The sequence below is a fragment of the Callithrix jacchus genome, chromosome 6 (genome assembly GCF_049354715.1).
Source record: "Callithrix jacchus isolate 240 chromosome 6, calJac240_pri, whole genome shotgun sequence".
NCBI classification, from domain to species: Eukaryota; Metazoa; Chordata; class Mammalia; order Primates; family Cebidae; genus Callithrix; species Callithrix jacchus.
Window position 1 is genome coordinate 37221575 of NC_133507.1, and position 15223 is coordinate 37236797.

At 42.8% G+C, this 15223-nt stretch overlaps 2 pseudogenes; one reads left to right on the forward strand and one right to left on the reverse strand.

Moving 5' to 3' along the window:
• The first annotated feature begins 4617 nt into the window (after window positions 1–4617).
• On the forward strand, window positions 4618–6514 carry LOC100401008 (calcipressin-2 pseudogene; annotated as a pseudogene).
• Window positions 6515–8599: 2085 nt separating this feature from the next.
• Window positions 8600–9616, reverse strand: LOC100401382 (spliceosome-associated protein CWC15 homolog pseudogene; annotated as a pseudogene).
• Window positions 9617–15223: the final 5607 nt, after the last annotated feature.

Genomic DNA, 15223 nt, shown 5'->3' on the forward strand with positions numbered 1-15223 from the left:
CTGTAATCCTAGCTACTAGGGAGGCTAAGGTGGAGGAATTGCTTGAACTCAGGAAGCAGAGGTTGCAGTGAGCTGAGATTTCACCACCGCACTCCAGCCTGGGCAACAAGAGCAAAACTCCATGTCAAAAAACTTAAAAATTAAAAAAATATATATAAATTATCTTTGTATATATTTAGCAACAAATATTTGGAAGTTGAAACAAAAATACCATTTACAATATCATAAAAAATATGCAATGCTTAGGGATTATCTTAATAAATATGCCAATTATGCCTGTATTAGCCTATTAATTTAATCTACTTTTTTTTTTTTTTTGAAACAGGATCTCACTCTGTTACCTAGGCTGGAGTTCAGTGGTACAATCAAAGTTCACCTCAGCCTTGGCCTCCTGGGCGCAAGCGATCCTCCTGCCTCAGCACCCCAGTCTGACCCAGTAGCTGGGACTACAGGCATGTGCCATCATGCGTGGCTAATTAAAAAAAAAAAATCTTTGTAGAGACAGGGTCTCACTATGTTGCCCACTCTGGTCTTGAACTCCCGGGCTCAAGTGATCCACCTGCCTTCGCCTCCCAAAGTGCTGGGAGTACAAACATGAGCCGTGGCACCTGGCCAGTTTACCCTATTGTAAATCCAATTCTTTACCAGATTTTTCATGAAAATGTACAAACTAATCGTAAAATGAATGTCAAAGAATAAAGAAACAAACATATCCAAGAGAATTGATAAGAATCGTGCAGTAGGCACAGAACAGAAAAATATAGCAGTGGGATGGAATACAGAGCCTAGAAAAATATTGCTGAGAACTTGATCTGTGATAGAAGTAGCATTATATGTGTATATACACACACACCTACATATTCTCCTACACCTTTATCCATTTCAACAGTATCTTTATCTATCCCTATGAGTTCACACTGACACCTCTACACAGGGTTTATTTATTTATTTATTTATTTATTTAGAGATGGAGTTTTGCTCTTGTTGTCCAGGCTAGAGTGCAATGGTGCAATCTTGGCTCATTGCATCGTCCGCCTCCCAGGTTCAAGCAATTCTCCTGCTTCAGCCTCCTGAGTGGCTGGGATTACAGGCGCCTGCCACCACACCCAGCTAAGTTTTGGTATTTTTAGTAGAGATGGGATTTCACCACATTTACCAGGCTAGTCTCACACTCCTGACCCCAAGTGATCTGCCTGCCTTGGCTTCCCAAAGTACTGGGATTATGGGCATGAGCCACTGCACCCAGCCCACAGGATTTTTCTTTCCTTTATTTTATATTCACAACTTCCTTCTCTGACAATGGGAAAACTGGCTCCCATTCTACACAATATATTCAATATTTTCTTATTTGCTCCCTTGTAGAATGTACTGAAGTCATTTCAGAGCTGTTGATTTATGCCTCTGTGAAAATCAGATTCTAATTTTAATTAGAGTTCTAATTAGATGGCTCTAATTTTCATTTAGCTCTAATTTTAATTAGAGTTAAGTGTTTGTTAGGGATGTTTGGGTTTGTATAGGGTCATGATCTTGTGTTACTTGTATTTTTTCCCCAGTCCTCCTTCAGTGTGGTTATGTCATTCATTTGATCAGCAGTTTCATTCATTTGGGGGCTTTTGTATCAAACTTTAGTTTGTATAAGATTGTCCCTATCTTGGTTGATTTTATTTATTTTTCTCTTTTGAGTATGTAAAACACTATCATGATTCCAAAGTCTAGACTGCACCAAAAGTTACATTTAGGAAAGTGCCTTTCTCTTATCCCTGTTTCCTTTATATTTTCCATCCATTTCCTGACATCCCTTGTAGATATCTAGTTTGTTTCCGGTTTATCTTGCCTGTGTTTCTTTTTTGCTGAAACGAGCAGATACACGTGTATTTTCTTATTTTTCCTTCTTTTGTATTTTTCTTCTTTCTTACACAGTAGATATTACACTGTAGATAATCTTTTGCACTTTGTCTTTCTTTAACTTAATACATTCTGGAAATCATATCAATTCATTGAGGTCTTCCTCATTCCTTACGACCTCATATTGGTCCATTGTGTAAATTTACCATAGTTCATTTAAGCACTGTTATATGTGTATCATTTAAGTCATTTAAATTATTCTGCAATTGCAAACAATGCTTCAATAATAAACCTTGTGCAAATGGATTTTCTTACTGTTGGAAGTATAACTTCAGGGTGAATTCCTAGAAGTGAGATTGCTGATTCAAAGGTAAAGGCAGGGACAGGTACCATGGCTCACGCCTGTACTCCCAGCACTTTAGGAGGCTGAGGCAGTAGGATCACTTGAGGTCAGGAGTTCGAGACCAGCCTGGGAAACATGGTGGAACCCCTGTCTCTACTAAAAATACAAAAATTAGCTGAGCACGTGCCTTTAGACCCAGCAGCTTGAGAGGCTAAGGCAGGAGAATCCTTTGAGCCCAGGAGGCAGAGGTTGCAGTGAGCCAAGATTGTGCCACTGTACCCCATCCTGGACAACAGAGCGAGACTCCTTAAAAACAAAACAAAACAAAAAAACAGTAGGCTGGGTATGGAGGCTCATGCCTGTAACACCAGCACTTTGGGAGACTAAGGTGGATGGAACACCTGAGGTCAGGAGTTCGAGACCAGCCTGGCCGACATGGTGAAACCCTGTCTCTACTAAAAATACAAAAAATTAGCTAGGTGTGGTGGCAGATGCCTGTAATCCTAGCTACTTGGGAGGCTGAGGCAGGAGAATCGCTTGAACCCAGGAGGCGGAGGTTGCAGTGAGCTGAGATCGTGCCATAAATGAATATGTAGTTTTTTTTTTTGTTTGTTTTTTGTTTTTTTTGTGGGGGGAGGAAGGCAGGAAGGAAGGGAAGAAGGACGGTAGGGAGGAAGGAAGGGAAGAAGGACGGTAGGGAGGAAGGAAGGGAAGAAGGACGGTAGGGAGGAAGGAAGGGATGAAGGAAGGAAGGAAGGGAGGAAGCGGGGAGGGAGGGAGGGAGGGAAGGGAAGAAAAGGAAATCAAGCAATGAAAGAGACATTGCCGACCTGGATCTAGAGGTTGATTTCTTTTTTTTTTGAGAGAAGGAAAGAAAAAAAAAATAATAAGTAAAGGAGAGGAAGAAAGAGGAAGAGAAAGAGGGAGAGTAAATGGAAATATTGCTTTATTTTGAAAAAAATTGGGTATTAATAATGGCCAATCAATGTTTCATTTAAACTAATGGGTAGGTGTGATGTGGTATTGACAAGAATGTATATTTTGTGTATTTGAAGTGGAGAGCTCTATAAATATTTATTAAGTTTACTTGTTCCGGATCTGAATTCGAGTCCTTGATATCCTTATTAATTTTCTGTCTCATTGAATCTAAGTCTCCTATCTGGGTGTTAGGATCGTTAGCTCTTGTTGTTGCATTGATCCTTTTACCACTATATCTTTGTTGCTTTAAAATCTATTTTATCCGATACAAGAATTGCAACTCCTGCTTTTTATTTATTTATTATTTATTTTTGCTCTTCATTTGGTTGGTAAATCTTTCTCCATCCCTTTGTTTTGAGTCTTTGTGTATCCTTGCATGTGAAACAGGTCTGGATGTAACATGCCATTGGGTTTTGGCTGTGTCTTTTAATTGGGAATTTAGTCAATTTAAATTTAGGGTTACTGCCATTTGATGTTGACTGGCTGTTTTATCCATTTGTTGGTGTAAATTCTTCTTTATGTTGGTGCTCTTTACTTTTTGGTGTATTTTTAGAAAGGCTAATACTGGTTGTTTCTTTCTGTGTGTAATGCTTCTTTCAGAAGCTCTTGTAAAGCAGGCCTGGTGGTAATAAAATCTCTGAGTTCTTGCTTGTTCATAAAAGATTTTATTTTTCCTTCAGTTGTGAAGCTTAGTTTGGCTGGATATGAAATTCTGGGCTGAAGGTTCTGTTCTTTGAGGATGTTGAATATTGGCCCCCACTCTCTTCTGGCCTGTAGAGTTTCTGCCGAGAGATCTGCTGTAAGTCTGATAGGCTTGCCTTTGTGGGTTATCCGATCTTTCTCTCTGGCTGCCCTTAGTATCCTCTCCTTCGTTTCAACCCTGGTGAATCTAACGATTATGTGCCTTGGGGTTGCTCTTCTTGAGGAATATCTTTGTGGTGTTCTCTGTATTACCTGGGGTTGAATGTTGACCTGCTTTGCTAGTTTAGGAAAATTTTCCTGAATAATATCCTGAAGGGTATTTTCCAACTTGGATTCATTCTCTCCCTCGCATTCAGGTACACCTATCAAATGTAAATTTGGTCTTTTCACACAGTCCCACATTTCTTGGAGACTTTGCTCATTCCTTTTTATCCTTTTTTCTCTAATCTTTTCTTCACGTTTTATTTCATTAAGTTGGACTTTGACCTCTGATATCCCTTCTGCTGCTTGAACAATTCGAATATTTAAACCTGTGCATACTTCTCGGAGTTCCTGTATTGTATTCTTTAGTTCCATTAATTCACTCATACTCCGCTCTAAGTTGTCTATTCTCAATAGGATTTCATCAAACCTTTTTTCAAAGTTCCTAGTTTCTTTACGTTGGGCTACAACGTGTTCTTTTAACTCACCGAAGTTTGTTATTAACCATTCCTTGAAGAGTGATTCTGTCATCAGGAGGCGCTCGTTCTCCATCAAGCCGTGTTCCATTGTCGATGTGGAACTGTGATCATCTTTAGAGGGAGAGGCGTTCTGACTTTGAGTATTCTCAGCTTTTTTACGCTGGTTTCTTCCCATCATTGTAAATTTATCCTCCTGTCGTCTTTGAATTTACCAACTTTCAGATTAGGTCTCTTGAGTGGACGTCCAGGTTGTTAGTTCCCTGGACCAGAGCGGCAGCGTTAAGACTGATGGTGCTTTTCTGCCCAGGATTCTCCTGTCGGGCTTCCTACTTGTGTCCGTAGTAGGTGACTCTGCCTTCCCGGGGCTCCAAACCTCGGTCAGAATGGGAACCAGTCCCGTTTACTCTGCGCCGAGCGCTGCCTCGCCGAGGTGCCGGTGGAACCGCTGCGCCGACCACGAGAGTCGAGAGTCGCGCTGGCGACTCGTGTGTTTCCACCACTGGGGGATCTTCTGCTCTGTGAGCGACCAGACTTTGTCTGAAAGCGTGGCGTCCTCTAGTTCTCCGCGCCTTCCCTGAGAGCTGCAATCCCGGGATGTTAGCGATCGGCCATCTTGGATCGTTCTCCGAATATGTAGTTTTTTTTTTCTCGGTGTACAGCATTTATTTGCTATTCCCATGAATCAAAGTTTAGGCCAGTAAAAAATAATTTTAATCAATGAATTGTACAATTTTTTCCCACATATCCTACTTTGTATTTGTATTATGTCAGGAGTTCCAGACCAACCTGGCCAACATGGTGACACCTCGTCTCTACTAAAAATACAAACATTAGCCAGGCATGGTGGTGGGTGCCTGTAATCCCAGCTACTCAGGAGGCTGAGGCAGGAGAATTCCTCGAACTCAGGAAGTGGCGGTTGCAGTGAGCCAAGATCGCACCACTGCTCTCCAGCTTGGGCAAGAGCGAGACTCTGTCTCAAACAAAACAAAACAAAATAAAAACCCTGCAGCTCGAACCGTCATGTGCTGCTTTTTGTTAATTCTCACTTCCAGGCTTCCTTCTGGACTTGGTCTGTGGGGTTCATAATTTTTCCACTCTTGGTGGATGATATAGATCTCCGTCCCATGTTGACAATTTGTATGGTTTACTTCTTCATTAAAAAAACAAAGAAGAAGAAAAGAAAAACCCTTCTGCTGTGCTCCCAGGACTGCAAGAATTGGGGAGGTGGCAATTCCCAGCCTCCTTCACTTCATAAGGGCCTCTTGGTCAACCCCTCAGCCACTGCCATTCTGAAACCTCGCGCCCCTCCTGCATATATCATTTTGTGCAATGCTGCCACATTACTCCTTACAGGGTTGCACTTACTCACATGTCCCCATTTGCGTGTCATGTTCACCAGTCAGTGTTTGAAGGAGAAGAGAGCAAGGAAAAATTTGAGGGACTGTTCCAGACTTTTGACGACTGTGTGACGTTCCAGCTATTTAAGAGTTTCAGACATGTCCGCATAAACTTCAGCAATCCTACATCTGCAGCCCGAGCTAGGATAAAGCTTCATGAAACCCAATTCGGAGGGGAAAAATTAAAACTCTACTTTGCACGGGTTCAGACTCCAGAGACAGATGGAGACAAACTGCACTTGGCTCCACCCCAGCCGGCCAAACAGTTTCTCATCTCACCCCTTCCCCGCACCTGTCGGCTGGCAGCCCACCAACAGTGCCACGCCAGTCCTCAACTACAACCTTCTCTATGCTGTGGCCAAACTAGGACCAGGAGCCAAGTATGAGCTCCATGCAGGGACTGAGTCCACCACAAGTGTTGTCGTGCACGTGTGCGACAGTGACATAGAGGAAGAAGAGGACCCAAAGACTTCCCCAAAGCCAAAAGTCATCCAGACTCGGCCTGCCACCTTCCGTGTCCAACTGCCCGCTCTGCCTCGATGATAATAGCTGTCTTCTCTTTATCATGCTTCCCCCACCATTGTTTGTAAAAAAAAAAAAATTGCCTTTAAATTAAAAAAAAAATGCATGAGATGCTTGTCTGTCCACTGCCTTATCATCAGAGTGTATTGTGAAATTTTTAAAATTTTGAAGGGTGTTGGCTCATGCCTGTAATACCAGCACTTTGGGAGATCATCATGGGAAGATCACTTGACACCAGAAATTTAAGAACAGCCTGGTTAACATAGTAAGTCCCTGTCTCTACAAAAACATTTTAAAAATTAGCTGAGTGTGGTGGTGTGTGCCTGTAGTCCCAGCTACTGGAGAGGCCTAGGTGGGAGGATCCCTTAAACCCAGGAGCCGGAGATTTCAGTGAGCTATGCTGACACCATTGCACTCCAGCCTGGGCAACAGAGTGAGACCCTGTCTCTAAAAATACTCTGAATAATATAACTTCCTATTTTCTTGAGGGTTTTTTTTTGACAGTCTCATTCTGTCACCCAGGCTGGAGTGCAATGTTGCCATCTTGGCTCTCTGCCCTCCTGCCTCTCGGGTTCAAGCTATTCTCCTGACTCAGCCTCTGGAGTTGCTGGGACCACAGGCGTGCTCCACCACACCCAACTAATTTTTATACTTTTAGTAGAGATGGGGTTTCACCATGTCGGCTAGGCTAGTCTCGAACTCCTGACCTCAAGTGATCCACCCGCCTTGGCCTCCCAAAGTGCTGGGATTACAGGCATGAGCCACTGCTCCCGGTCTTTTCTTGAGTTTTAACATTTTATTTTATTTTTTATTTTCTTGAGACAAGGTCTCACTCTGTCACCCAGGCTAGAGTGAGCAGCACAGTCAGGCTCACTGCAGCCTCTACCTCCTGAGGAGCTGGGACTACAGGTGCACACCTTCTATAGTTGTGGCTATTTTTTTTTTTTTTTTTTTAAGTAGAGGCGGGTGTGGCTCATACTGGTAACACCAGCATTTTGAAAGGTTGAGGCAGGCAGATCACTTGAGCCCAGGAGGTCCAGAGCAGCCTGGGTAACATGGTGAAACCCGCTCTCTACTTAAAAAACAAAAACTACAAGCTCTTGAGTTTTTTTAAACAGGAGTAGGTGAGGAATTTCAAAGGTCTTTTAAAAAGCATCTATGGAAATAAACATATGATTTTTCTCCTTAGATCTGTAAATACAGTTTGTTAGTTCGCTCCAATTTATCTACTTTTTCTTTCTTTCTTTTTGAGACAGAGTCTTGCTCTGTCACCCAGGCTGGAGTGCAGTGGTGCAATCTTAGCTCACAGCAACACCCGCCTCCTAGGTTCAAGTGATTCTCCTGCCTTAGCCTCCCAAGTAGCTGAAATTATGGTCACCCACCACCACGCCCAGCTAATTTTTTTATTTTTAGTAGAGACAGGGTTTTGCCATGTTGGCCAGGCTGGTCTCGACCTCCTGACCTCAAGTGATCCAGCTGCCTCGGTCTCCAAAAGTGTTGGGATTACAGGCGTGAGTCACCATGCCCAGCCTTTCTTTTCTTGTATGTGCATTAAGTGTCTTATCTAAGAAACCATTGTTTAATGCAAGGTTACAAACATTTACCCTTATATTTTCTTCTAAGGGTTTTACAGTTTTGTCTCTTATTTAGGCCTGTGGTCTACTTCGAGTTAATTTTTATATATGGCATGCAGCAGAAGCCCAGCTTCAGAAGCCCAGCTTCTGAAGAGTTCGAGACCAGCCTGGTCAACATAACGAGATCCCATCTCTACAAAGTAAAGAAAGAAAGAAGTGAAATTGACCCTAGATCTGTGGGGCAACTTCTGGACTCCCAATTCCATCCCTCTGCTGAACATGTCTATCTGTACGCTGGCGCCAATTAACCTAGATTACTGTAGCTATGAAGCAACTTTTAATAAGCTTTGAAATGAGGGCATATGAGTCCTTCAACTTTGTTTTTCCTTTTCAAGCATGTGTTTGGCTCTTCTGGGCCCCTTGCATTTCCAGGCATATTTTAGAATCAGATTGCCAATGACTGCAAAACGGGAGCTGGAATTTTGACAGGGATTACATTGAATGAGTATTTCAATTTGAGGAGTATTAGTAAGATTAGTAAGATTAAATCTCACAATTCATATATTAAATTAGATGTCTTTCCATTTTTTTTAGATTAAAAATATTTATGACAGGCAGATTTGCTTTTCCCAAGAAAAAGTAGTACTGGAAACATTCAGAAAACACAAACTGGGTTAAACCTATTCCCAAGTCCATTATCAAGTAAGGTATCGCTAAAGGAAAAGATAGGAGTTTAAAATTAGGGAAGCCTGCACACGATTTAGACAGAGGAAAAGAAAACAACTCATCCAAAAAAAGTCAGAATGATTCTTTACGTTTTACAGTCTTCAATTAAGCACATAAAACTGTACTACATAATACGTTTCTCCATGAACTTTTTGTGAAATTCAGATCGCAGTGTGTCATTTACAAATCTTTTGTCTTTCTTCTGGTCATCTACACCTTTGCACAGTTGTTGAAGACAAAATCATCATCCCACCTTCTTTTACCTTTGAAGTTGGTCTGAGGCTGGGATGGGCCAGTGAGATTAAGGAGAGGGTTTGCGCTCAGAGTGTTTTCCGTATGAGTCCTCGATTCTTCAGCTTTTTGTTCTTGTTCCTTCCTGGCCTGCTCTTCAGCTCTTTCTTTTTAAAATTTTTCCAGTTCTGCAACAAGAGCTGCAGTATCATCATCGTCACTTTGTTCTTCAAAATCCTCACCTTCCTCATCTGTTAGAGGGTAATTGGCATGAAGGTTGGCAGCAGGAATCTGGTCTAACCGTGGCTTTTTTGACACTGAAGAGGAGGTTGTCTGTTCTCGGGCTGGACGACCGCTGTTTTTCTCTGTTGCGGCAGTTCTCTCTCTTTCTCCCAACTCTCTCCTGAAGTCACGGTTACAAACCTCTTCAGGGGCATCCTGAGCGCTGTCTGTGTTTTATCTTTGTATGAAAAGGTAGCTCTCTGCTTGAATACTGCTTGAAAGTTGGCTCAAATCACCTTCTCCTTTGCCTCTTCCACCCCTTGCAGGTTCAAAGGTTGGCCTGGCTGTGGTTGTCAACTTCTTTGATTTGCTGAGGTCCGATGCCGCAGGCTCCCAAGATCATACAGATGCCATTACGACTCTTGGCTCCCGTGATGTCTTTCCATTTCTGTAGGTCTTAAAATACTACTTTCAGCAATGTTTCATGGTTTTCAAAGTCCAACTCTTGTACTTCTTTTGTTAAATTTATTCTTAAGTATTTTATTCTTTTTGATGCTATTGTAAGTGAAGTTATTTTCTTACTTTCATTTCCAGATTGTTCAGGGCCAGTGGGTAGAGATACAACCAACATTGCTTACTGGCCATGTGTCCTGAAGCTTTGCTGACCTTGTTTATTAGCGCCAGTAACATTTTATGTGTGTTTGTGGGCAGTTCTTACAATTTTGTACATACAAGATCATGTTGTTTGCAAAACCGAAGTTTTACTTCTTCCTTTTCAACACGGACTTCTTTTATTTCTTTTGCTCGTGTGATTGCCCTGGCTAGGATCCCAGTACAGTGTTGCATAGCAATGGAAAGAGCAGAGGTGCCTGTCTCGCACCTGGCTTGGGGGAAGCCTTCAGTCCTTCATCATGAACTATGACTTTATGGGTCTATGGGTGCCCTCTCTAGCATCCAACGTCTCCATGGTCCACGCAAGGAGACTGCAGCTCAGAGAGGTCGACTAAGTTGTCCAGCCAAATAGCTGGCAACGGGGAAACTCAGGGTTTGAACCTATTTTATGGCTGTCAAAGGCTCTTGGTGCTTTCCCTCTCTGCCTGGAAGTGGCCAGCAAGGAGAGTGCCCAGGAAGAAATGGGAAACAGTGAGAGCTCAGTGCTGAAAGAGCAGAGCTTCTCCATACTGCAGGTGACGCTGGAAGTCATCCGTCCAGGTAACGTGCTCACCTCCTAGACAGTGGTTGGCCTGCCCTGTGGCCCGTCTGTTTGCTCTTATGTCAGCATTTGCTGGACACTGGAACATTTGGAACCCTTTGAGACACATCCTTGTCTGTGTGTCTGCCTCTTCCACGGAGTGCAGGGTCGTCCCAGGTAGGAGTACCTGCTAGGAAAGTCATGTGTTGGGTGTAAATAAACTTTTACTCCCTCTGGTTTCTCATCTGGATCTTTTTTTTCTTAAAAGATTTCCACAGTCAATCTTTATTAGTGATGAGACGTTCTACTGCCTCACAAGTGTCTCATCTTAAAGAAGCTTTTCTCTGAGAGATGTTTGGATTTCATTTTGGAATTTAGATATGTTCTTCAGATCTTCCTTATGCTCTGATCTGATAATGGAGAAATCAAATAGGAAATGGAGGCAAAAGCAGTTTGGGTGAATTCCCTAAGGTCAAATAGTAAGGTACAGCCCTGCCACAAACCGAGATCCGCTCTTCCAATTTCTATACTACTGTTTCTTTCAGCCACACAATATTGCGTCACAGAATGCCAGGGTATTTTCAGAGACCATTTATTTCCCATACATTGTCCCCAGTGCTCTGGTATGAGAGCTTAGCTGTGAGCACGCAGTGTTTGCTAATGTCTGGGCTTGGAGCCTGAGACCTGGGTTCGAGGTTTAACTGTAATGCTTACTGAGCGGGGGCCATGGTCCATCTAGTGAGTCTCTATGTCAGTTTCTCCATCTGTGAAATATAAATAAGAATGTTGGCCTCATGGGACTTTTATGAGAATTAATTGACAAACTGTGTAGTGTTTTGTATAATGCCTGGTATATTGTAAATGTGCAATAAATGATAGTTATTATTATAACACTTTCCTTTCACAGTTCAAAGGAGGCTGGTTGAGTTGTTAGCAGATCTGGTTCACCCTGCTGGTGGCTTCATCTATGCACATTTTAGCACCTAACTCCCTCTGACTTCACGGCCCTGTCTGAAGGCTGTGAAGACTTTCACGGATGGTGGAAATCTATGTAGCTTTTCCCACTGACCTAACAAAGATGTCAGGCCGCCAGAGAGTTAGGGTGATTTTATGGAGAAATATTGATTCTCACTTCTAGGTAGGGCACCCCGGATCCTTACAAAGATGATAGGTAAAAGAAAAACAATACAATGGTAGACATCAAAGGCCTGAGCCCCAAAAGGTGACTGAATAGAGAGCAAACCAGAATATTTTCTCCTCTTCCAATTTCCTGCAGGCACAGCTGTCCTGGGAGCTCCCCACACTGCAAACCCTGGGGCTCCCAGGATGCTACTGGGCTCCTCTGGTAGCCTGCCCATGGGCACGTGGGAAGGGAAAGGGCAGTATTTTAGTCTGTTGGTGCTGCTATAACAGAACAACAGATTTGATTATTTTTTTAAGGAACAAAAATTTATCTTCTCACAGTTCTGGAGGTTGGGAAGTCCAAGATTAAGGCAACAGCATCAGATGAGGACTTTCTTTCTGTGTCCTCATGGGGCGGAGGGCAGAAGGGGTAAGGCCACTTCCACAAATCCTTTTTCAAATTGTATGTTTATTTTTAGAGATGGGGTCTTGCTCTGTTGCCCAGGCTGAGGTGTAATGGCACAATCATGGTTCACTGCAGCCTCAAACTCCTGGGCTGAAGCCATCCTTCTGCCTCATCCTTCCAAGTAGCTGGGACTACAGGCATGTGCCACCATGCTGGGCTAAATTTTTTTTGTTATAAGGTATCACTATGTTGCCCTGCTTGGTCTAGAATTCCTGGTGTCAAGCCACCCTTCTGCTTTGGTCTGCCAAAGTGCTGGAATTACTGGTGTGAGCCACCGTGCCTGGCCTACAAACCCTTTTTTATAGCAGCTTTAATTCATTCATGGGACTGGGCCCACCTCCCAATACTGCATTGGGGATTAAGTTTCTAATGCATGAATTTGGAGGGAAATATTTAGACCATAGCAGTCAGGGATGGCAGAACCCTGGCACCCACACCCAGCGCAATGGTCATCCCTGAGCACCCCGCATTCTTGCCTAGAACATCAGTCAGCCTGGCACACTGTCTGCCCTGGAAGGTGGGGAGGGCTCAGGTGAGGAGTTAGCCTGGAAATCAAAAGGTGGTGCAGCCTGGAGTGTGTGGGAGGACAGGCCCCTTTCAGTTCTAAAACCGAGTGCCTTAGGGCCTCCTGCTACATGGTGCTCGAAGCCCAGATGTACTATAAACAGATCTGAGTTTGAAGCCAAATTAAACCAGCTTTCAGTGCCCGTCTGTGTGACTTGAACAAATAACTGTGCCTCTCTGAGTCTCAGCATTCTTGTCTAAAGAAGAAGGGACTATATGCTTTATGGGAGGCCTGATGGCATCTGGTAGTGGGTGATCAGCAAGTGCCACCTTCTCTTAGTCATTAGCTTCTCTCACTCTTAATTTCCACACCTATGAAACGGGGATCCTAATCCTGTACCTATAAAGCCCACAGGTTTAATGCAGAAAAGCACAGATACCAACCTCAAAGATGTCACAAGGCAGGATGGCATGGTAGAAGACAGATGCTAAGTGATTTGGAAAGAGAGGGCATGTTCTGCGCTGTGAGGTGACCAGAAGGAGCTTCCATGAAGGAGTGGAACTTGACCTGTCCCAGTGATGGGAGAAATTAACTAGGCGGAGAAGACAGCAGACATTGCTTGAGTAATGAGGAGCGGTGCATCAGGGCTCAGAAGCAGGAATGTGCATGCCTTGTTCTGGAATCAGTCTTCCAGGAGTCTCTCGCTTCACTGGGAAGCCATGTAGCCTCTTGTGGGCTCAATGCTGACACATCAGTTGACTAAGATAAGATCAAAACATGATGAAATCAGCCCTAAATGGGGCATGAAAGCATTGACGGAATAAAAATGTACTGTGAATGCAGCATTCTCACCCCTAGGTATTTTATTCATGCAAAAAACTGTACATGAATGCTTAGAGTGACTTTATTCATAATTACCAAGAACTGGAAATAATCCAAATGTCCCAAATTGATCAGAATGATCCATAAATGAGAGTACATCCCTATAATGAAATACTACTTAGCAAGAAAAAGGGACAAGATCCTGATAAATGAAATAACATGGTAAATCCCAAATATATTATGTTAAGAGCCAGAAACCTGATTCAGGAGGTTGTCTCCTGGATGATTCTGTGCATATGATATTTTGGGAAGGGCAAACCTGTAGGAGCCTAGCTGGGATTGACTAGAAAAGAGCATAAAAAAATCTTTTGAGGTGATGGAACTGTTCTATATCTTGACAGTAGTTGGGATACACAACTGTATATGTTTTCACAACTCATAAAACTGTGCACCAAAAAGAGTGAACCTGAAATAATACCACTGGACAAAGGACATGGGAATTGGTGTCTGGGTAGGCAAGCTCACATTCTAGTCAACTTGGCTTGGTATCCTCCACATACAAGGAACTCAACAATCACAGATCACAACAAATAGATTGTACTCTCATCAAATTCTGGGATGTTATGTTGAGATTCACTCGGGGGGGCTGGCAAAATATTAGGAAAATCTTAGGGAAAGTTATAGATTGTGTTCTTAAACCTTTTGGAAGGCTGAAGGGTTTTATTGGGGCAGGCTAAAGGCAGCTGGTTCATTTACATTAGATTAGGGAAAAGATAGGGGAAATAAGAGGCTTTCCCAGTTAAGTCTGTTTACCCCAATCCCTTTGTCTCCACTCTGATTCCTCATGTAAACTTTGTGTTGGATGGTCCTCTCAGGGGGAGACCACAGGGGAATTACCCATTAATAGTGTTTACTCAGGTTCTCAGAACCTAAAGCTTTTATCATTCATAAAACCACTCTTTTAACTATGTTAATTATCCAAATATCTGTTGACTTAGAACCTCTGTTATGAAATCTTTACTGAATAAATGTGAGGATGGGATAGGGGGTCTTGGTTGACTGGCTGCAGTCACCCTCTGAAAGCAGCTCACAACCATCCCCAACCCCCTTGAATCACTGAAATAGGTGTGAGAGTGCATTTATTCATTGATCATTGAGTCAGGGTCTGCAGGACAGACCTCTGCAGGTGGTGATCAACATTGCAGGAAATACATCAATAAGATATTTTCAAACCTAAGTCTGATTTCTATCAGAACACGTAAGGGGAGAGGAAAGAGTATGGGACTAGGAGTTGGGAAAACGAGAGTCATCTTGGCCTGCTGTCTGACTTGGAGCAAGCCACTTGAATAATCTATAGTAATTAGTCTCTGACCTGCGTTGTCAAAGGGTTATTGAGAGGGTCACATGAAAAGAATGTATGCTCAAATAATGTATGTTGTAAGTTATAAGTATGGCACACAAATCAGGAAATGATATTGTCATCGATCATGTGTTTTCAAATAGGGAATATAAGTATCAGAATTTAAATGATATATCCAAGAAAAGAATCTTAAGATGAAACCCCATCCTATAGCATCTCAAGTTAAAGAGTTGACACTCTCAAAATAAAATTAAAAACAAGCCTTGAATGAATGATTTTAGGTAATTTAGAAGCCATAATAATAAGAAACCTACAAATTACTTAATCTATAAAAGCCTCTGTGCCCTATTTGTTCCAAATAATTCATTTTTTAAAATAAAAACATGTTGCTCCATGAAGTGCCTGTGTCCTGTGTGCACATCTTGTGTGAGGCATCACGGTCCACCTGGTGTGGGTGGGGCTGGCCAGGGCTGGCTCCTCAGGATGGGGGCCAGGGCACAGCTCCTGCCGCTCTGAGCTGCACCTGTAAGATGACA